This window comes from Gossypium arboreum, chromosome 5 (genome assembly GCF_025698485.1).
Source record: "Gossypium arboreum isolate Shixiya-1 chromosome 5, ASM2569848v2, whole genome shotgun sequence".
In the NCBI taxonomy this organism is placed as follows: domain Eukaryota; kingdom Viridiplantae; phylum Streptophyta; class Magnoliopsida; order Malvales; family Malvaceae; genus Gossypium; species Gossypium arboreum.
Window position 1 is genome coordinate 90,769,469 of NC_069074.1, and position 24,581 is coordinate 90,794,049.

At 34.7% G+C, this 24,581-nt stretch overlaps 1 long non-coding RNA gene and 1 other non-coding gene across 2 annotated transcripts; one reads left to right on the forward strand and one right to left on the reverse strand.

Moving 5' to 3' along the window:
• The first annotated feature begins 789 nt into the window (after positions 1 to 789).
• LOC128293430 (U4 spliceosomal RNA) lies at positions 790 to 940 on the forward strand. The gene has a single exon (XR_008283612.1). It is a non-coding gene; the product is annotated as a U4 spliceosomal RNA (small nuclear RNA).
• Positions 941 to 2,701: 1,761 nt separating this feature from the next.
• LOC128293276 (uncharacterized) lies at positions 2,702 to 5,135 on the reverse strand. Its single transcript, XR_008283431.1, has 2 exons — positions 4,516 to 5,135; positions 2,702 to 2,969 (listed from the first exon to the last, which is right to left on the reverse strand). It is a non-coding gene; the product is annotated as an uncharacterized LOC128293276 (long non-coding RNA).
• Between the last annotated feature and the right edge of the window lie 19,446 nt (positions 5,136 to 24,581).

Sequence of the window (24,581 nt, forward strand, 5' to 3'; positions counted from 1 at the left end):
GTCCATTGACTAATCACGTTTACTCTATAACTTATATCATAAGTTCGAATTGTAAGGATTACCTGCTTGTGGTGTGTGCATGTGTTGGCACTGATTTGCTTTTGTCAGTTGTCAAATTAAGTCGAGTTTAACATATATAAACTTATTACAGTTTACGCCTTAAACATAATAATAATAGTCAAAATTGGACAAATTTAGCATTAACGTAGGGATGAAGGTTTCGGAATTTTTCGAGTTCTTTTCGAAGTAAATCATTGAGGCGTTCAGAGAATTCATATTCATCCTTGTCTGAACCTTGAAAATTTACTTGCAATGCACTGTTAAAACACCTCTTTCTTAGCCATCGAAGCCACATGTTTCTATTCAATGTCAAAGCATCATAAAATAGAACTGGTAATCGATTCAACCGTATGCATTTACTACTCAGATTAAAGCATCTTAAATTATAGGGATTAAAAGTAGAATTTAAAGTATATGGACTAAAATTGATCAAATTAAAATACAGAGATTAAAACTACCAACTTTCATAAATTATAAGGATTAATAGCAGAATTTAACCTTTTTATTATTGAAATTATTATGAATGGAATCTCCATCAATGAAATTAAAAATCTATCATTCATTCTACCGCCAAGACTGAGTGATTTTGTCGTTAAGCGCAAAGATACTAGGAGTACTTGGTATTTGTCTCCAAGCTAATCTAATTGCGGGTATCCCACATCATTGCTGAATACAGATAACGACCGCTCGCCTCGCTTATAAAGGTCGGGCAAACACAAGGGTTTAAGCATCTTTGCGCTTGGGGCAATGACGCAGCTAGTGAGGTTCTAACCGAGGCGCGTCTATTGCTGGTTGAAAACTATTTCCAAACCCCCTCTTAGGCCTGGGTTCAGCCTTGGCCTTGGAGAATTTCTGGAAGGGCTCCCTTTGGGGTAAAGCCCTACAATTCTCAGTCTTAAAACTTTTATATTTGTAATCAAATAGAAGATTAATATCCAGTATCAGTAAGGATCTATAAACATAAAATATTTCTCCTTGATTTTTGTGGTTAACCCAACGAATTTTAAATGGGTATAAGTAAAGAAATATGACTTCCAAATATCTAGGGAAGTACGTATTTAAAAATTGCTCACTAAAAAAAAATTAAAAAAATGAAGAACTAGTGTTCATTCTCTTATTTTTTTTTACTGATTCTCTTAATGTTTAAGTTAGAGGTGTTCATGTGCCGGGTTTAGGTTGAACTAATCTAGTTTCATGCAATGTATCTAAACCAAATTTTCAAGTTAGGGTTCGACCTGGCCCGAAAATGGATTTACTTTTTTTGTCCAAGTCCGATCCAATTTAAGAAATAATATCAGGCCCGATCCAACCTACTCATAGTTGATTTTTAGATTAGTATTTATGGTAAAAAACACTACTATAAATATAACAAATGTTCTATAATATTAAAAACACAAATAAATATAATAAATATTTTATTGTATTAAATATAATTTTTAAAATTTTATATTTTGAGTTGGGTTGTTTAGTTTTTTCTAAGGTTTTGAGTAATGGATTTAATTGTTATTAGATTAGTGATTTAATATAAATATATATAAATATTGTATAGGCCCAAATTCGCGCGGCCCACTAAATAAAAACCCAAAAAATAATAAACAGCCCATTTACAAAAAATTTAACCCAAACACAAGCCCAACATCACAAGGCCCGATTGGCCAAAATATTTGAAATTTTCAGGAAACCCTAGGGTTCCTATCCACTCCAGCGCCGCAGCCTCAGTTGCCCCGCATCCCACGTGCCTCCGTCAGCGTACCCTCCGCCCGATGGCTACTTCCTTGCACCAAAACAGCATGTTTTCACCCTCGTTGACCCTCTAAGCCTGCAAAAACAGAAACAAAAAGAAAGCAAAAAGCAGAAACAAAGCAAAACAGTAGTAAGGAATAGACTAAAGCATTTTTGTATTCGGCTATATAGCCACAAACACTAAATATTGTAAAGGACACGATCTAAGCAATCAAAAAAAAAAGGTTGAACTTGATTCTCTCGTCTTTTTATTTTCGTTTCTTTATTTTTTATATCATTTATTTTTTTCTTTTTAAATCAGTTTTGAAACAAAAAAACTAAGAGGAAAGAAAGAGGACTCACCTGAACCTCGAAGTCGCGACGTCGGAGCCCTTGCTTCGTCGTTGGAATCGATTTCCAAAAGGGAAAACGGGGGTCCCTTCTCTCATGCTTTTGGGGTTAAAAGAACATGGCCTTCGGGCGCTTTGAAAATCAATGTTAAAAACCCCTTGTAACACCCCTTACCCGTATCTGACGCCGGAACAGGATCCGAGGTATTACCGGACTTAAGTACTTGTAATCATTTAAAACTAAGACATAAAATTTCATCAAATTTTAAACTTTTCAAACATATATAATTTGTCCCTTAAAAGAGCCTACAAGGCCCAAAACAATCATTGAAATTGGTTTGGAAACAAACCGAAATCTTTTAGACACTTAGTAACTTTTTTTTTACCAAAGCAGGGTCACACGCCCGTGTCTAGACCCCGTGTAAAAATTAGCTAGCTATGACTTGCTCACACGGTTAGACTACACACCCGTGTGGTCGCCGTGTTCTTCACACGGCTGAGACACACGGCCGTGTCTCAAGCCCATGTGTATCATATGCTATTTTCCAAGCCCTTTTTGTGTTCTTAACTTAGCCACACCAAGATATTTATCTATGCATACATAAAATAGGTTTACATAACTTTAACCATTATGAGCCAAATCTTATGGCTATATACAATGAAGCAAAATGAGCCTATACATTTGGCTAAATCATAATATTACCTAATATCAATAACTTATTATCTATACATGCCACTTATTTGACAATAAATAAGAATTACCATTATTCTAATTTGATAAACTAATAGTGTGATGATACTTCCGACGATCTCCAACCCCGAGCCAACCTGACAACACTAAGAGAAATGGGAAAATGGTGTAAGCTTAAAAGCTTAGTAAGTTGGAATATTAATAATAATAAGCAATTTAATTAACAATATTATCCCATTCCTCAATAAATATGCTCAAGAAAATAGAATCATTAATCACATGATTTCATCTTTTTACACAGGATCAGCTAAGGCTGTTTTCCTGAATCATAGTCACTAAATTATTTATATCTGGAGCTACGAAACTCCGAATTAAGTTCTATTAATTTTCCATGAAACTAAACTTATTTTCCTTTCTTCCATAAAATTTCCAGAATTTTTGGTTAAGCCAAATAGTACAGTTTATTCCTCAAAGTTACCCCTGATTCATTGTCTGACAGTTCCGACCCTTCTGTACTAAAGTTCAATTATATCATAGTACAAGACTTGAATAATGTTCTCGTCTATTTCTCTTGAAACTATACTCATATGTCTACTTACAAATTTTTTTCTAGAATTTTTGGTTGGGTCAATTAGTACAGTTTATTAGTTAAAATCTCCCCTGTTTCAGGGTATGACCACTCTGACCCCTGTACACTACGAACCGAATTTCTTCCTGTACAGAATTCCAACGACCATGCCGTTTATTTCCCATAAAAATAGACTCAATAAGGAATCCATTAATGTAAGGTATGACTCTTAATAATTTTTTTAAAATTTTTGGTGAATTTCTAAAGTCAGAATAGGGGATCTCGAATTCATTCAGACCCTGTTTCACAAGAATTCAAATATCACACAATATGAATTCTTTTTCTTCTCCTGTTTCTTTCATGTGAATATAGACTCATTAAGCTTTAATCCCATATTTTATTCTGCCTCTAACTCATTTTCCACTATTTTTAGTGTATTTTCAAAGTTACACTACTGCAGTAACTCAATTCTGTCAAGGCTAAATTACTCATTCATATTTTCGATATACCCGTTGAACTATTTGGAATAAAAATTGGATACTCGGGAATCTCGCACACTAAGTGCCAATATCATGGCCTGAAGCCAAATCAATGTAACTTTAATGACATGCCCTTTGTATCCTAATTTATTCCTAAGGTTCAACAGGAATTTCCAATGCCAAATTTTCATAAAATACTTTCGTACAATCATAATCATCAACAATTCAATTATACAGCATTAAATCTCAATTATAATAATGCTTATTAACAAGCTCATACATACATGTACATACCTGTACCGATCCATAACAAAATCATACTTACACGAAATGTCGCTGCACAATCAATGTCTTGCACGCTAAGTGCTATACCGGATGTTTCGCACACTAAGTGTCATCCTCGATACTTCGCACACTAAGTGTCATTTCGGATGTTTCGCACACTAAGTGTCATCATCAATACTTCATAACTGTGTCATTTCGGATGTCTTGCACACTAAGTGCCATCCTCAATACTTCGCACACTAAGTGCCTTTCGTTTGGTCGATAAATCATTAATCATTAAAATACTCATAAATATTCCATTTATATGATTCCAACGCATTAAATGCTCAATATAATAATACTTAATACGTACGAACTTACTTGTTTATAACCTTGCCACATCCCAATCACTTAATGAACACATCATTCACATAACCAAGTTCCTGCACTTATTCCTGACAAACTCACAAAGCAGTACATAGTAAGTTTCCTGTTGAACACTTCGGATCAATACTCGATACTTGGTGGTTTCAGCACATAGCTCCACCCATCATATAGTTCGACTCTCTTGTACACATGGTGAACACTTAGTACCACCCATGTGACCTAGCCAGTTTATCTCGTAGCTCTCTTGTCTACATGGTGTCCTTCACCTGGAACCACGCATGCGACCTAGCTACATATATCCCGTAGCTCTCTTGTCTACATGGTGTACACATAGTATCACCCATGCGACCTAGCTACATTATAATGTCTCGTAACTTTCTTGTACACATGATGTGCACTCAGCACCATACATGTGACCTAGCTACGTACCATTTGTATCATTCAATCTTTCCGAAGGTTCAACCGGGATTTCTCTCTCTTTTCCAACAATTTCACCAATCAAGTAATTATCAACAAACATATTTCCAATATTATTATAAAATATCATAATACAAGTAAAATTGATGTATTACTTACATATAAAATTACATCTCATTTAATATCAAGGCAATAACATTATTGCATATTATTATCATACCAACTTACCTCAAATCTTCAAACGGCTAACTTTCCGACTTAGCACACGACTTTGTTCTTCCCCGATCTTAATCCAAAATTTCATGTTTTCTTGATCTAACATGTCAAATAACACTTATTTAACACATTTTATCAACACACTAACCAATTCAATTCATATATCAAAATTTGGAAAATTTACAATTATGCCCCTAACTTTTAAAAATTACTTTTACCCCTAGGCTCGTAAAATAATTTTTTATTCAATTCTATAAGGTTTAAGACATGCTGAACATTTTCTCTTCTATGGAAACTCCAAATTTTCACTAATTCACACACTTATGACCAATTTATTACTTTTACAATTTAACCCCTTTTTGACATTTTTACCGAAATTCATTGAATAAAACTCATATTTAACACATCAAACATTCATTATCCAAGATAAATCATCAAAACACAACCATATCATGAATGGGTAAAATTTTAAACTCTAATTACTCTTCAATCAATTGGTAGAAATAGAAAATTTAAGCTTCGGGGATCTCAAAAATACGAAAATCATTAAAAACGGGACAAAAACCGTACCTATATAAGCCATAGAAGCTTGGCCGAATGGAGCTCATCCATGGCTGCCATTTTCGGTTCTTTCCCATGGTTGAAGAAGAAAGAATGGAAAAAAAATGATAGCTTTTATCATTTTTGTCTTATTAGGTTATTTTAATTAATTTACAAAATTACCCTTTTTATTTCAACCAAATTTCAAAAATACCAAACAAATATCCATTCACTAACTTATTAAAGGAATAATTATCACATAAGGACTTTCAATTTAAAACTCATAACAATTAGGCACCTCATAAATAAAGAACTCAACTTTTGCACTTTTTACAATTTAGTCCTTTTTGACTAAATTGAGTGCTCAAACGTCAAAATTTTTGAATGAAATTTTTACGAAATATTTTCATAAATTTATAGACTATAAAAATATAATAAAAATAAAAATTTTTCTCGTCGGGTTTGTGGTCCCGAAACCACTGTTCCGACTAGACCCAATTTTGGGCTGTTACACCCCTTATCGCGCGACCCCGATCTCCATCTACGGTGGCATGACGGCGGCGGCAGTGATGGGTTCTCTAACCCTAGCAGAGAAGAAGCATGAGGAGAAAAGGGGGTGTTCTGAAATTTTTGAGAGAAAATGAAACAAAATGAATTTTTTTTTTACTTAAGTAATAAAGCGAAACGGTGCCGTTTTGCACCTGGAACATCAACGCCGAAACGGCGTCGTTTGGACCATGCCCGTGCGCGACCTGACCCGCTCTAGGGGGTCCGCGCGTTTCTTTAAAAGGGGGAAATACCCGATTTGGTCTCTCCGCCTTTTCTGTTCTTTTCATTTAATCCCATATTGCTTTGTTTCTTTTTTTTTAAATCTCACCCTTTTATTTTATTTTATTTTTGATTTGATCCTTGGCCTGGATAGATGAAACACTGTGCATAGAGGGCTGGGAATATTTTCCCAATCAGCCCCTCGTTCTTTATGCGCGTTTCACTTCGGTCCTTAGTGGCCTATTTTTTATTTATAATTTGCATATTAAATTTTGATTAAATTTCAACTTAGTCCAAATCTATTTAATTTGTTCATTTATTTATTATTTCAACTTTTTAGGAGCTATTTTATTGTTAGTTATTTTAAGTTTGTTTATCTTACATTATTTATATTAGATCATTTTATTATTAGTTATTGTAATCCTTTTACGTCTTATGTATTGTAAATTGTTATAGATTTTAAATATATTTTACATATATTATTTGTTTTAACTCCTATACATATTACTTATTTTGAAATATTTTTATCGTTATTTGTTTTAAACTGTTATATTTGTATTATCTATTTTAAGTTTCTTTTTATTTGGTTACACTATTCTAATAGTTTAAAATTCATTTTTTAATTTCCCACATATTATTTATTTTAATATATTCTTTACTTTAGATTATTTTATATATGTTCTATTCTAAATTTTCATGTATAATATTTAATTTAAACTGCTTTATATGTTATTTACTTTAAAAATTTTATATATTATTGATTTTAAATTTCTTTTTACATATTATTATTTTGAGCCTCTTAATATTTATTTTAAATTTCTTTATATATATTATTTTAAACTTGTCTTATATTTATTTAAAATTTTCTTATACAACTTATTTTAAACTCTCTTATTTGTTTTAAATTGTTTTATTATTGTTCATTTTAGATTTTTTCCATATAATACTATTTATTATATATATATATATATATATATATCCTCTATTTTAAATTGTTTTGTATATTATCGATTTTAAATCTCCTTTTTCACATTATTTTAATCTCATTTATTATCATTTTAAAATTGTTTTACATCTCATTCATTTTATTTGCTTTATACCTTTTAAATTTTATTAAATTCATTTGTCTTTAATTGTTAATGTTAATATTTAAATGATGTACCTTGTGTGATTATTGTCATTATGTGAATTTTGATTCGTTTATTTAGCAAGTTTGCATTATTGTTATTCATTTGTATAATGTAGTGTCCATGTATATTTGTCTTATATTCATTACTATATTTTCATATGATCACCTCATGAATCAAGCCTCGTTGCATTTATCCAATAAATCGCTTTATTTTAACCTAAACAAATAACATCGTCGTTTAAATACCGTATTCGCTACTATTCAAAAACAAAAATTTCAAAATAAGGCAATGTTTCGCGTTTTAGAGCATCGAAGAATTGTGCCTTAACTTACGGGGTTTCAATTCTCTCGTTGATTCTAAATAGCTAAATATCCTTTTGAGTTTAAAATACACGGAATTCCAATTAAAATTAAAGACGACCTTGCGCTCGGGAGTTCATGGTATTGTATCCTAACTTACGGGATGTGATACTCTGATATCTCGAGATAAGGAAATCTTTAACAATTGTTTTGAGCTAATTCAAGTGTTTTTTTTAAATCGAAGTTAATAAAGAAGGATCGTATTTTAAATTCATTCCTGATTTTCAACTTTCGACATTAAGACACTAACTAATTAATTTGGTACCAATTTTTGGGCGTGTCGAGGGTGCTAATCTTTCCTCGCACGTAACCGACTCCCGAACCCATTCTCTCGAGTTTTGTAGACCAAAAACATCGTTTTAATAAACTAAAAAGTTTTATTAAAGCAAGGGTGATCTGATCACACCTAATAAAGATCGGTGGCGACTCCCGTTTTAATTTTCATTCTCAATCAAAGTCGATTCCCGTTTTCAAAAAAATGGTTTCGACAAATATTATTTAACATATATAATTAATATAATGTTTTTATAACATAATATATTCGGGTCGGGCTCAGACAATTTTTTGCACAATGCCTGCCCCATATAGAAAACGAGCCCTAAATTTTACCTAAGCCTTTTTTTCAGGTCTTGTATTTTTATCCAAACCCTCCTATTTTTCGAGTGGACCTTCGAGCTTGGGCGAGTGGCCCAACCCATGAGCAGGTCTAGTTTGGATATGTCTTGGTGTGTGTTTAACACGGATGTGTAAAGAATAAGTTTTTGGATGTTTGAAGTCATTGGGGGTGAATTAGAATATTTGCAAGTATTAATTTCGGGTTGAAAAAGTGTGACTGCAACCTAAGTCGACTTAAAGGATATCAGTACCTCTCATAAATGTAGTAATTCATAGCTGTTACAAAGCCAAGTCTCAATACTTTTTAGTCAAGTATCGATTCATGTAAAGTCTCGACACTTTGCCCTCCAAATGAGTTATAGAGCTACTAATTTGCAATGTATCGGTACCTAGATACCTAATATCGACACTTAATTATTAAAATGCCTTAAAAGTATTTTAAACATTTTGAAATACTTTAGTATTGACTCAAAAATGTTTAAATAAGCTGAAACACATTTAGAACATATTTTTAATACTTTCCAAGTCTTAAAAATGTTTAGACACTAAATAACTTAGTAATAAAACTTTTCTTAATAAACATTACTATATCAAAATATTGAGGTATCAAAACTAATAAAAAAGTTGGATGTAAGGAAAGAACTACAATATTTCTAAACATTATTTCTCAAACGCCAAGCTTTTGAGAATGCCACCTAGTTCCTGTATTAAGTCGATCTTAATTCTCTCACTAAGTGAATGTCATCCAGGATTGGATTCTGCTCCTAATGCACTGATATGGTTTTCTTTCTGATGATACTCTCAATAAGCCTATCCTTAATTCCAATAGAGCATTCTTGGATTCCTAATATGCAAGGCCCATGCAATGTTATCATCTCTTCTAGGACAACCAACTGTAATAAGGTGATGTCTATTGATTTGCTGGGATTCTGCACCTACTTCTCTGCTCCCTCTCTGAGGTGGATTACTTTCGTAATCTTTTAACACTTCGTGAATTTGTTGTCTGTACACTTACGCCTCCTTAATTACTGCTATCGGGTTTGATTTGATGCCCTCATACATTACTTTGTTCCCGTGAGTTTATATTTTCTAAAGCAAAATGAACGTCTCAACAAAATTTTCCTTCATTTCAAGGCTCCCCAATCTGGCTATGTCTAATTGGATTAACCAATTCTTTATTGATTGCAAGTTGATGTCCAAGGTTCGAATACAATGTTTCGACCCGAACCACACTGCTCTAGCAAAAGAGCATTCCCAAAAAAAGGTGTTTTTCATCCTCCCATTCATCATAGGACACACGTAGTGTCCACATTGTTAATTCTTCTATTGATGGTCACTTTACATGATAGGGCTTCATTAAGAATTTTCCACAAGAAGATAATCATTTTGTTAAGATAGATTGAGCTAAGAGTAGTAGACTGCCACTTGGCAGTGCCAACTGCAGACTGTCACTGAGGTACTTTTGATCCTTGTTTTATTTGATTTGATAATTTAATAAGAAAATCTTTGGACCTGGTTATGTGTTATTTTATTGAAGATATTATGGTCCATCTATGAAAAATTAATTCTTGACAATTGAAGATTAGATTGGATTCGAGTGATCTATGTAGCAAGCCTAAATTGATATATGCTTTAAGGCTTGTCTAGGTTTTTTATGAAAGCTTATTGAGTGCATTTTAATTTGTTTATCGAGAAACGTTTTTGTGAAAAAGTGCAACCTATTATTGTAAACATTGTGGAGTGTTTATTGCCCAAGTTCTCAAGAAGAGGATTTTGAGGTACAAGGGTGATGTCTCTATAATTAGAGAGTGATAGAGTGTGAGTAACTTGTTGTACTATTAACTAAAGATAGTGAAATTTCTCACTGAGTTAGTGTTAAATATGGCTCCTATTTTTAGTCAAATTTGAAAAATAGTCTTTCAATTAAACTCTATTTACTTGTTTCAATCAAACACTGATTAGTTTAGATTATTTTATTATTATTTGATCTATGAATTTAGCCTATAAATAGGCTCTTTTACAACATTCGAAAATACACCCATTAGAGATTAGAACTCATAACACATTTAGAGAATTTTGTGTTTACGTTTTGAAGGTTTTTTGTTTTCGGGTTTTCGGGGTTTAGTCTTAATCTCCATCTTTTGTACTATTTATTCTTTTGCCATTATAATAAAATTATCTTTGCCCGTGGTTTTTTATCCTCTTTGTAGGGGTTTTTCCACGTTAAATTTGTGTGTTTAATTTCTCAAATTATTCCGCTATTTTCTTGGTCGTTGCTTAATCGGGTCGATTCCTAACAAGTGGTATCAGAGCTAGTTCAATTTTCATATATCAGCCCGTTCAGAGATGGCAACAACAAGGTTTGAAATTGAGAAGTTTGATAGTGAGACAAATTTCAATCTGTGGCAAGTTCGGATGGTGGCAATTCTAGTTCAATCCGGTTTGAAAAAGGTTGTTACTGGGAAAAAGCCTGATAATCTAAATAAAACAGAATGTGAAGAGCTTGATGAAAAGGCTTTGTCTGCAATCTAATTGTGCCTCACGAATACGATATTGTAGGAGGTATTGATGGAGAAGACGTCATCCGCTTTGTGGAAAAGGTTAGAAACTCTTTATGCGACTAAGTCTCTAGCTAATCGTTTAGTGTTGAAACAACGTCTATTTACGTTTCGCATGAACGAAGGTGAGCTTCTTAGAGATCACATCAGTCAATTTATTACTCTTTTAAATAATTTAAAGGATGTTGAGGTTCATATTGACGATGAAGATCAGGCTATGCTATTATTGTGCTCTTTACCCCCTTCATACAAGTCTTTCAGGGAGACCCTGATTTATGGCAGAGATAAACTCTCGTTCGAAGATGTGAAGGGTCATTTTTTGAGTAGAGAAAAACTCAACAATGAGCTTCATTTGAATAGCAAGACAGATAGGCAAGCTTCCATTTTGGTAGCATCAAAGAAATGAGATAAAAGGTGTCGCTATTGTAAAAAGTTAGGTCACGTAAAAGTAGATTGTTATAAACTGCGAAATAAAAAAGCTACTGAGAGTAACGAAGAAGATGTAGCTTGTGCTAATTTGGCCGATGAAGACGGTGATGATTTCTTGTTAGTGTCAACAAGCGATAACACCAAGCTCACGTCCGAGTGGATCCTAGATTCAGGATGTTCTTTCCACATGTGTCCCAATAGGGAATGGTTCTCCACATACAATTCTATTGAAGGTGGAGTTGTGCGCATGGGAAACAATTCATCTAGTAAGGTAATTGGTATTGGTACTGTTAAAATTAAAATGCACGATGGGACAATTAGGACACTCTAAGATGTCAGGTATGTACCTGATTTACGAAAGAATCTCATCTCCTTAATCATTTTAGACTTGAAAGGATGCAAAATCAACATTGAGTCAAGCGGCATTAAAAGATCTCGTGCAGTTCTCATTTTGTTAAAAGGTAAAAGAACCGGCAGTCTTTATATTTTGGAAGGTTATACAGTGACCGGTGAAATAGGACATCCCTTGTCCGTTACGGAGTTGAAGTCAACTTGTTTGGAGCGGAGGCAACTTGGTCATATGAGGGAAAAAGGTAGGACTATTTCGTTGAAGAGAGGTTCTCTTTTGGATGTAGGTTTTAAAAAGTTAGGGCACTGTGTTCGTGAAAATCAGACCCGGGTTAGTTTTGATTTGGCAGTGTACAAGTCGAAAGCTAGAAGTCTTCCAGTTTCTAAGCACAAATTCGACTCAGTTAATTCCTTGCATAGTTCAAGATAGGCTCGTGATGGGCTTTGGCAAAGATGGCGTTGTGGAAATATGAGTCAAGGTGGAGATTTGTTAAATATGACTCCTATTTTCAGTCAAATTTGAAAAATAATCTTTCAATTAAACTCTGTTTACTTGTTTCAATCAAACACTAATTAGTTTAGATTATTTTATTATTATTTGATCTATGAATTTAGCCTATAAATAGGCTCTTTTACAACATTAGAAAATACACCCATTAGAGATTAGAACTCATAACACATTTAGAGAATTTTGTGTTTACGTTTTGAGGGTTCTTTGTTTTCAGGTTTTCGAGGTTTAGTCTTGATCTCCATCTTTTGTACTCTTCATTCTTTTGTCATTATAGTAAAATTATCTTTGCCTGTGGTTTTTTATCCTCTTTGGAGAGGCTTTTCCACGTTAAATTTGTGTGTTCAATTTCTCAAATTATTCCGCTATTTTCTTGTTCGTTGCTTAATCGGGTCGATTCCTAACAGTTAGGCCCCGTAGACGTAAAGAAATCGAGCTGCATAAACAAATCATTGGTGTTGTTTGTTATTTTATTTGCACAACTTCCTAATGTCAAGCCATAGTGGTTGTTGCATACTAGCACTTCCATTGCATTGTTGTACTAAACAAATAAGCATTTCATACGTTTTTGAGAACATCCCGATTATGTGCTTATGATACACCAGCTTGTTCACTAAGACCTTGGACACTCGTATGAAAGAAAAGTAAATAAAAAAAATTCAATAGCAGAATCCGATATGTTAGGACGAACAACATTAGTGAAATCCCATAAAGCTTCTTTGAGTTTCTTTTTCACCTGGCAAAGTAACACTTTAATTGAGAAGGGATTTGTTTTAGTGAGTCTTCTTATGCTAAAAACCAGTGAAAACAGACATCAAATGCTAAAATCCAAGTGGAAGATGGATGTAAGATGTGAAATTTGTGTGTCTTCTTCAGCTGGTAAGGTGTCAAATCCATTTTTTTTTTCTTATTCTTTTTGTTTGTTTATTTATGGGAGTTATTTTATTTTTGAATTTGGTGCTTTTGTGGTAAATTTATTATAGAGGTCCTTGTACTAAGAGTCCGATTGTATTTTATTTTCTTTATTCAAAAAAAGGTAAATTAGTCCATGTATATTAAATCAAAGAACAAACTGATCCTTCTATAAAAATTTTTATCCATTTATGTTATTAAAATTTGCTCCCAGTACGCCGGCATAAAGTAGACGTGGCATGTTACATGTCATTGTAATTCGACTCTTCTTTTTTTTTTCTTTTTCTTTTTCTTTTTTGCTCAATCAATACAAAGATAACAAAAAATGAAAGACATTGGAGAAATCCAACCTCTTTCAAAGACAACCCGATTACAAAACACCCATAAAAGCCTTGCACACTAAAGAACAACCCGACATGAAGCAACCAACTACATCTCAAACAATCACAAAAATTGCCACCAGGCCTCCTAAAACTTCCTTTTGCCATACCTTTTCCTTGACGAAGTAAAATTATAAGTTGAGCCTGCAATAGTTTATTAAAAACACCAATGACTAGATTCCAAGATATCCACGTTTTATAACTCCAAACTAACAACCACTTTAGAATAGCACACAAGTCAAACTCAATAACTGGAGGAACTTTTTCATGCCATCCCTTACTATAAAATATCTTCACGATTGTTTTTGTGGCTCTTACCTCAGCCATTCCCAATTTCGTAACTTCTATCGGCCCAATACACATCACGTAGGCCGCTCCTTTATCGTCTCTCAAAACCCACGACAACCCGCTTCAACATCCATTACAAGACTTACGACATTGAACTTCATCCCCCTAGGGGAAGGTGGATCCATGGAAAAATGTTTTCGGTTGACTATGCTCCTCAATGAACTACAATTCTTAGGCCAACACCATCAATATCATTCAAAAATTGAAAGTCATCATGAGCCGTCTTGCTTCAACATGATGTCGAAAACGATATTAATCATAATCTTTTATTGAGTCCTATCAAATTCACAATTCAACATAGCGAAACGAAATCATCAAAACACCCAACAAGCTTCCATTGAAAACCTCACCAATGGCCGATACATGGGATTCTAGTTTACCTTTTTTAAAGAATATGTGGAAGATTATTTGAATTTTTGCAAACCAAAATTTTAAGGTTTCTATTCTTCTTCTTTTTTCTTTTTCTTTTTTTTTTTTTTTGAAATTTTAAGTATTTGTAGATATTTCAAAAGATATTTCTCTTGTTTTATAGGCATTGTAGATAACAGATAAAACATAAACAAGGAAAGTGCTATTTTTATGACCATTGGTAATGAATTTGTATCAAAATCAAAGTGAATTTGGGTAGTGAATATTGTTGAGCTTATTCATTATCGAATAATAAATGTAATCTTCAACATATAAATTCATAAAGAGTAGTTTGAATGTGTAGCGACGTAAAAAAAATTTAGTTTTGCTTGGTCGCTAATTGTGGCGATTTATTGAATTTTTTTTTGAAATTTGACGTTTGATTTTTGAAATAAACAGGGTCGCCACCGATCCTTTTTCCTAGGTGTGATCGGACACCTATTAGATCTCCTATTAAAACAAATAAAAGGCTAAGTTTAGGTCTATGTTAAAATCCAGAGAAAATTTAGGGTTCGGGAGTCGGTTACACGCGAGGAAGGTATTAGCACCCTCGCGACGCCCAAAATTGGTATCTTATTAAACACATGTTGTCTTGATTTTCAAAAATACGAATTCAATTTGACATTTAAGTGTGATCCGATTGAAGGAAATGAGAAGTTGCAAGTTTTTTGTTTTTAGAAGGGCGTCCGTTTTTAACACGAGCCGATTAATTTCACCCAACATAGCGATGAAATCGATGACTTAATGTTAAAATCGGTACATTGCCTTATTCTTAAAATTAAAATGTAAAAAGTTTTAAAATGATAGTAAAAAAATCCAAGAATATTATTGTCAAAAAAATGCGAATAATGATGTGAATAATAAAATATATAAAATATAAAATATTAAAATATCAAAATATTAGAATAATAATAATTAATATTGACAAATAAAAATAAAATAGAAATAAAAAATGTACATAATATATATATTAGAAATAATAATGATGTTTAAAAATCAATACTATTAATAATACTACATCAATATATACATATATAAAAAAAATAAATACGTGATAATATTAAAATATGTACATAATATAGTGTTAAAAATACATACATAATATAGTTAAGATATATACATAAGATAACATGTAAAAAAAAAAAATATATATATATATATATAAATCATATAATATTAAAGATATATACATAAAATAGTATAAAATATATATATATACGTAATATAGAATTTAAAATATACCTAATATATTAAAAGAATATATATAATATAATATTAAGAAATATAATAATAACAAAAAAGAGAGAGAGGAGAGGGTGGATGATTTTCACCACAAGATCGCCATTAATCTGTCATGGGACATGCCACGCCATACCAGCACACGACAATGGGACCTCAAAAAACTTTTTCGGTAAAAATGGGTAAGCTTCCTCCTTTTATTTTTTTTACTTTCGTATAAAAAACAAAATAAGATTGAAAGGAAAACAATAAGTAAACAAAGAACTTAAAATGAGAATAGACAAAGAAACCTCTTTTGCTTTGATCTTTGATTAATCTTCAAAAAAACTAGCTTCTCCAAAACTAGCCTTCACAATAACTCTTCTCCTTAATTACTTTAAAAAGAAACCTCTCCAAAAATCCTTTACAATAACTTTCTCTCCCAAAAACTCTCCAAAAAAAAAATCCCCCCCTTCATATACAAAATATGAGAAGGCTTATATAGCCATTTACAAAATATTTTTTATTGTTTATGTCTTCATTTGTAGGTACAAGTGGTGGTGGAGAAGGTGTGGCTAGTGGAGTTGGTGGTGGAAAAAGAGTGGCTAGTGGAGTTGGTGGTGGAAAAGGAGTAGCTAGTTGAGAAAAGTTTAAGTTGTGGGCTAGGTTTTTTTATTTTGATTTGGGCTTAGGGTTTGGGCCATTGGGGTTTTGATGTAAATTGGGCTTTGGATAGTTAAGATTTTGGGTTTTGGGTTTAATTTTGGTGGGTTAGGTAAGGCTAAATTGGGTTTTGATGTAAATGGGCTAAAATTGGCCTACAACAACTGCCCCTCTTTGCTTATTATCGTGTAACGAGATAGAGCAAAGATATAAAGAAAGGCCAATTTTGCCCGGTCTTGCTAAGTATGGACTTCTTTGGTGCTCTTCTCATCCAGGTAGTCTCTTTCCAGTCCATCGCATCTTGTAGCTTTGGTTCAATCCACTGCAAATTCGGAGATATGCCTTGTAGCTTCAATCTGTTCCAATGTAATTCAATATGCTCTTCTATCGCTTCAGTGAGATAAGGTTTTGGGTCTTCTCTTCTGCCACTTTAGAAAGGCAAGATCTGATATCCTCGATTAACTCCACTGCAACTTCAGGGAGACAAAATCTGGTGTCTTCAATCAGCTCTAATATTGATTCTTTACTCGGCATGTGATCCTGAGCTCAACTCATTTCTCGCAATATAAATTGACTCTGTAAAACTAGACATTAAAAACAGAAATTGAAAATAGCTCAGCACGTGAGCCAAGGCTCAACTCACTTCTCGCAATATGAGTTGAGTTTTGAAAAACAGAAATTAAAAGGCTCAACTCACCTCTCGCAAAAGTAGATTTTGAAAATACCTCGACATGTGAACCCAAGGCTCAACTCACATCTCGCAATATGAGTTGATTTTTGAAAAATATAAATTGAAAAAATGAAATTGAGAAGCGAAATTAAAAATGAATTTGAAAAGACCTCAGTGTGTGGCCCGAGACTCAACTCACCTCTCGCAATATGAATTGATTTTTGAAAAGCAGAAATTGAAAATAGCTCAGCACGTGAGCAAAGGCTCAACTCACCTCTCGCAATATGAGTTGATTTTTTGAAACTTAACTTGAAAAGCGATTTTGAAAATACCTTGATATGTGATGAAGGTTCAACTCACCTCTCGCAATATGAGTTGATTTTTGAAAAATGAAATTAAAAGACTCAACTCAACTCTCGTAGAAATTAAAAGCTCAACTCACCTCTCGCAATATGAGTTGAATTTTTTGAAGAAAAAAATTGAAAATAGCTCAAAGACGTGAGCCAAGGCTCAACTCACTTCTGCATAATATGAGTTGATTTTTGAAAACAGAATCAAAAACATATTTTGAAAATACCTCGACATGTGACTCGAGGCTCAACTCACATTTCACAATGTGAGTTGATTTTTTGAAAAATATAAATTGAAAAAATACCTCAGTGTGTGATCTCAAGCTCAACTCACCTCTCGCAATATGAGTTGATTTTTTGAAAGACGAATTGAAAATAGCTCATTAGCGTGAGCCAAGGCTCAACTCACCTCTCGCAATATGAGTTGATTTTTTTTTTGAAAGGCGAAATTGAAAATGGAAATTGAAAATACCTCGGCGTGTGACTCGAGGCTCAACTCGCCTCTCAATCTGAGTTGATTTTTTGACAACAGAATTGAAATTACCTCGGCGTGTCACGAGGCTCAACTCACCTCTAGCAATATGAGTTGATTTTTTGAAAAAGAAATTGAAAATACCTCAAGATGTCTTGAGGCTCAACTCATTTCTCACAATATGAGTTGATTTTTTTTGAAAAAAGAAATTGAAAATACCTCGGCATGTCTTGAGGCTCAACTAATTTCTCGCAATATGAGTTGAATTTTGAAAAGAAATTGAAATTACCTCAGCGTGTCTTGAGGCTCAACTCATTTTGAGCAGAAATTGAAATTACCTCAACGTGTCTTGAGGCTCAACTCATTTCTCGCAATATGAGTTGAATTTTGAAAAGAAATTGAAATTACCTCAACGTGTCTTGAGGCTCAACTCATTTCTCGCAATATGAGTTGAATTTTTTTGAAAGATAGAAATTAAAAATACCTCGGCATGTGAACCGAGGCTCAACTCACCCTCTTAATATGAGCTGATTTTGAAAAGTAGAAATTAAAAAGTTCAACCCACCTCTCGCATAATATGAGTTGATTCTTGAACAACATAAATTGAAAGCAGAATTGAAAATACCTCGGCGTGACTCGAGGTTCAACTCACCTCTCGCAATATGAGCTGATTTTGAAAAAGTAGAAATTAAAAGGTTCAACCCACTTCTCACAATATGAGTTGATTCTTGAACAACGTAAATTGAAAACAGAAATTGAAAATACCTTAGCGTGACCTGAGGCTCAACTCACCTCTCGCAATATGAGTTGACTTTGAAAAAGTAGAAATTAAAAGGTTCAACCCACCTCTCGCAATATGAGTTGATTCTTAAACAACGTAAATCGAAAACAGAAATTGAAAATACCTCAGCGTGACCTGAGGCTCAACTCACCTCTTGTAATATGAGCTGATTTTGAAAAAGTAGAAATTAAAAGGTTCAACTCACCTCTCGCAATATGAGTTGAAATTAAAACACAAAAATTGAAAATACCTCAGCGTGCCCCGAGGCTCAACTCACCTCTAGCAATATGAGTTGATTTTGAAAAACAAAAATTAAAAGGCTTAACTCACCTTTCGCAATATGAGTCAATTTAAAACATAAACTAAAAATACCTCGGTGTGCCCCGAGGCTCAACTCACTTCTCATAATATGAGTTGATTTTGAAAACAAAATTAAAAATACCTCAACGTGTCTTGAAGCTCAACTCATCTCTCTTAATATGAGTTGATTTCCTTGAAAAGTATGAATTAAAACATCAAAATACCAAAACACGTCCTTAGGTAGAACTCGGTGTCTTTTCCTTTGATTCGGTCGACTTTCATTCAAGATTTCTTGCTCTGCTGGAGTACCTGTATATGCCATGTATGATGTTATCATGATATGCACATGTTTGTCTTAAATGCATTTATGCCTACATGATTATGATATGAGCTTTAGGCATGTTTGTCATATATCCCTTTTTCGTCACGATTTTTGATGATCTGTGTTCATTGCTTTGATTCTTGACTTTCTCTTCAGGCTATGTACCCGTCTTCAAGCTTCATGAATAATCTGTATTTCTCAGATATCACTCTTTGGCCCCTGGTTGAGCTTTGTCTTTGCATTGAGGCTCTTGTACTTATCAAATTCTTACCCGGGTAATGCTTAACATTTCTTTTGTTTAGAGTATGTCATTTCACTATTTATCATGTAAATGAACCCATAATGAGATGCATGAAAAAGGTCAGATAGGGACAAAAATGATATTTCATATTCATCTATTTCAAATGTGGCAAACAAAGCAAGTTAAACAATGAGAGTAAAAAATGTCAAAAAGAAAGAAAGGATCGTATTCAATGGATACAAATGCTCTAGATATTCAACACATGAACTCTTCCTCGTTCCTCAATCAAAAATCTTTTCGAGCGCGACTTCTTGCGTAGAAGATTTCGAGCTTTCAGAAATGCTTCAAATCAGAGCCTCACCGCTTGACCTATCGTTCGACCGCCAGTTTGTTTCATTAGGACGCCTCTCGGGTTTTCATCCTAATCTTTTGTACTAATCAAGACGCCTTTTCGGGTTTTCGCCTTGATCCCTTTTTTTTTTTTAGGATACCCTTTTCGGGTTTTCATCTTAAGCATAATATTTCTTCACAGCATCTGAGTTCACTGGATTCGACAACTCTTTCCCATCATCTCGGTAAGGATCAAAGCTCCTCCTGAGAATGCCTTCTTTACGACATATGGTCCTTCCTAATTTGGTGCCCATTTTCCTCGCAGGTCTTTTTGTATTGGGAGAATTTTCCTCAGCACGAGTTCTCCTTCATGAAATTCTCTTGGCCGTACCTTCTTGTCATGGGCTGTGATCATTCTTTTCTGGTACATTTGTCCATTACAAATTGCCCTGAGACGTTTTTCTTCAATGAGGTTCAGTTGATCATATCGAGCTTGTACCCATTCTGCTTCTTCTAACTTTGATTCCATTAAGACTCGCAGAGAGGGGATCTCAACCTCAATAGGTAGCACAGCTTCCATTCTATAAACCAGAGAGAAAGGAGTTGCTCCTGTAGATGTTCGCACAGATGTGTGATATGCATACAAAGCAAATGGTAGTTTCTCGTGCCAATCTTTATATGTCTCAGTCATTTTCCCAATGATCCTCTTAATATTTTTGTTGGCTGCTTCCACAGCCCCGTTCATCTTTGGGCGATAGGGTGAGGAGTTATGATGCTTTATTTGGAATTTCTTGCACACTTCTTCCATCATCTTATTGTTCAGATTCATGGCATTATCTGAAATGATTCTTTCAGGCAAACCATATCGGCAAATGATTTCCTTTTTTAAAAACTTGCACACTGCAGTCTTCGTCACATTGGCAAATGAAGCGGCTTCAATCCATTTTGTGAAGTAATCAATAACCACAAAAATGAATTGATGTCCATTTGAAGCTTTTGGAGAAATTGGCCCTATGACATCCATGCCCCACATAGAAAAAGGCCACGGAGAAGTCATGACATGAAGGGGTGAAGGGGCTACATGAATTTTATCGTTGTAGATTTGACATTTGTGGCATTTTCGGCAAAATTGATGCGATCACTTTCCATTGTCACCAATAATAACCGAGTCTCATGATCTTTTCGCCATATTGAAACCATTGGCATGCGTTCGCAAATTCCTCATGGACCTCTTCAAGTATTTTTCGCTTCAACATCATCCACACATCTCAAAAGCATCGATCTTTTCCTCTTTTATACAGGATATCCCCATCAAAAACAAATCCCGCTGCCATTCTTCTAATTGTTCTTTTATCGTTCTAATTCGCTTGTTCGAGATACCTTTGATTCTTGATATATTCTAAGATATCATGGAACCAAGGCCGTCCGTCTACTTCTTTCTCAATGCTACAACAATTAATGGGGACCTCGTATATGCTCATTTTGAGGGCATTATTTCGCTTCTCTACTTGCTTTGAACATTGAAGCCAAAGTGGCTGTGGCATCACCAGATTGGTTCTCTTCTCGTGGGAAGTAGTGAAAAGTTATTTCTTTGAATTCATTGATCAATCCAGCCACTAAATCGCTGTACTTAATCAATTTTGAGTCCCTCACTTCCCACTCTCCATGGATTTGGTAAATCACTAGGGCTGAGTCCCCGTACACCTCCAAGATCTCGATGTTTCGTTTGATAGTGCACGAAGCCCCATGATCTGAGCCTCATATTCTGCGATATTATTGGTACGAAGAAGTTCGGTCTTGCGAGAAGCGGATAATGATTCCCGTCTGGTGATACCAGGATTGCTCCAATTCCATGCCCTAAAGCATTTGACGCACCATCAAAGCACATCTTCCATGACTTCTCTTTTGATGACTCGGATTCTATTTTTGTGATGCACATTAAGTCTTCGTCTGGAAAATCGAATCTTAAAGGCTCATATTCCTCTGTCGTTCGAGTTACTAAGAAATCAGCTATTGCGCTCCCTTTTATCGACTTCTGACTTACATAGGCAATGTCATATTTCGAAAGGAGGATTTGCCATCGTGCCATTATTCCTGATAGTGCCGGCGATTCCATCATGTATTTTATTGGGTCCAGCTTTGAAATTAGCCATGTCGTGTGATACAACATATATTGTCTGAGTCTCCAAGCTACCCAAACCAGAGCACAACAATATTTCTCAATGGACGAATATTTTGCCTCATATTCAGTGAACTTTTTGCTGAGGTAGTAGATCACTTTTTCTTTCTTTCCTGACTCGTCGTGTTGCCCCAGTACGTAATCCATTAAACTTTCGAACACAGTCAAATACATTATCAATGGTCTTCTAGGAGTTGGCGGTACTAGCACTGGAGGACTGGATAAATATTGTTTTATCTTATCAAAAGCCACCTGGCATTCCTCGTTCCATTCTCCCGGGTTATGTTTTCGAAGAAGCCGAAAGATTAGGTCGTATTGGTTGGTAAGTTGAGCGATAAATCGGGCGATGTAGTTTAATCTCCCTAAAAATCCTCTAACTTCCTTTTGCGTACACGGAGGTGGTAATTCTTGGATGGCTTTTATTTTATCTGGATCAACTTCTATACCTCTTTCACTGACAATGAAGCCTAGCAACTTTCCCGAGGTAGCCCCAAATGTACATTTGGCTGGATTAAGCTTTAGCTGAAACTTTCTCAGCCTTTCGAACAACTTTCTGAGGTTCACTACATGCTCTTCTTCCCCTCGGGATTTAGCAATCATGTCGTCGACGTAGACCTCTATTTCTTTATGCATCATGTCATGGAATAACGTTACCATAGCTCTACGATATGTTGCCCCAAAGATTCTTTAACCGAATGGCATCACCTTGTAGCGAGCGCCCCACATTGTTATGAAGGTAGTTTTCTCCATATCCTCGGGGCCATCTTGATCCGATTATACCCCGAGAATCCATCCATGAAAGAAAACAATGAATGTTTTTTGTGTTGTCCACCAACGTGTCAATATGTGGCAAGGAAAATTATCTTTTGGGCTTGCTCGATTCAGTCACGGTAATCCACGCACATTCGTACTTTGCCATCTTTCTTTGGTACCGGACTATGTTAGCCACCCATTCGGATATTTGGAGGGTTGTAGGAAGCCGCGTCAAATTGCTTCTTGACTTCCTCTTTATTTTCAACAAAGATTTGGTCTCATCCATCTTAATTTTTCTTTGGATGGGCTTGCATTCGCTTTAATGGGAGCTTATGGACCACTAAATCTTCATCTAGCCCTGGCATGTCCTGATATGACCATGCGAAAACATCTTTGTACTCACGGAGTAAAGTGATCAAACTATGCCTGGTACTCTTTGAAATAGAAGTCCCAATCTTCACTTCTTGTTTCCTCTCTTGATTGCCCAAATTTATTATTTCCATGATTCTTCATAAGGCAAAATCTGTTTATCCTCTTGTTCCACCATTCTTAACAATTCAGAGACGAGACATAATCTTGACATTTTCTTGACTTCAAATTCTCTTAAGCAAATGACCTTCTCAAAATCAATTTCAAGATTCAGAACGGGCTTATTCATGTCGTCAATATCCGAGCACCGAAAGTTGAATGGAAAAGGAAACTATAGAGGGCATCCAAGTATTGGAACCAACAAACGAAATGTTATGGCATGGTATGAGGCAAATGTATAGATAGGCTATGAAATGAGGAGATGATTATGAAATTAGTGATAATGCGAAAGATCGTGATAAAATGCATCTTCATTGATATTCATTTAAATGATAAAGAGTGAATGCAAGCTCTTACAAAAGAATTATATTATATCTAAGGACACAATAGAATGTTAATGTTTGAGCATTACTCTGAAGACTTATAAACTACAAGAAGGTCATCGGCAGTCCAATTGTTCAACATAAAACCCGGAGGACAATGGCGTATCGTTGAAACATCTTTAATAGCCTCACTTCCTTTGTCAATAACATTTATACTGACATTCTGAAGACCCCTTTCAATTAATAACAGCGTGCTTTGTATATTATCCTGTCCAGGGTATATCATTCCCACAGATGTAAATGTTTTTGACAAAGGAGGGTATGTTATGGGCTCCTATTCTACTTCTCGGCCCAAAGTTCTCGCAATCCTTCTCTCCTGATCTTTTTCCCACTGTTTTCTTCTTTGACGCATGTCCGGCTGGAACCCCAAACCGTATCGGGCCTTGTGGTGCACTGGATTTAGAGCCCTGACTATTCTTTGCAAATATCTCCCTAAACCTTTTCTCCCTCGAGCTCCCCTTCCTACAGTCAGTTTGACACCCATCCTGGTATTTCTTGACAATTTTGGCCCGGGAATTCTGTTTCCCTCGGCGACGAATGTGGCATTGACAAATTTAAGAGATCGGAAGGAACATTCCATAGCGTCTTTACTCACTTCAATATATGGTGCGTCGCGAAATAGATGCTACAATGTCTTCTTCTCCTCGACAAATGACCAAACGACCATCCATGATAAATTTCACCTTTTGATGGAGTGATGATGGGACTGCTCCAGCAGAATGGATCCAAGGTCTTCCCAATAGAAAATTGTATGATGGTGTAATGTCCATGACTTGAAACTCAACATCGTATATGTAGGGACCCACTTCTAGAGGGATCTCGATTTTTTCCCATAACTTCGTCTTGTTCCATCGAATGCCCTTTCAGAATGGCAAGGCTTTAGATAGGACAAATCCATCGGCATCCTGGAAAGTGTGGCCAAAGGCATGACATT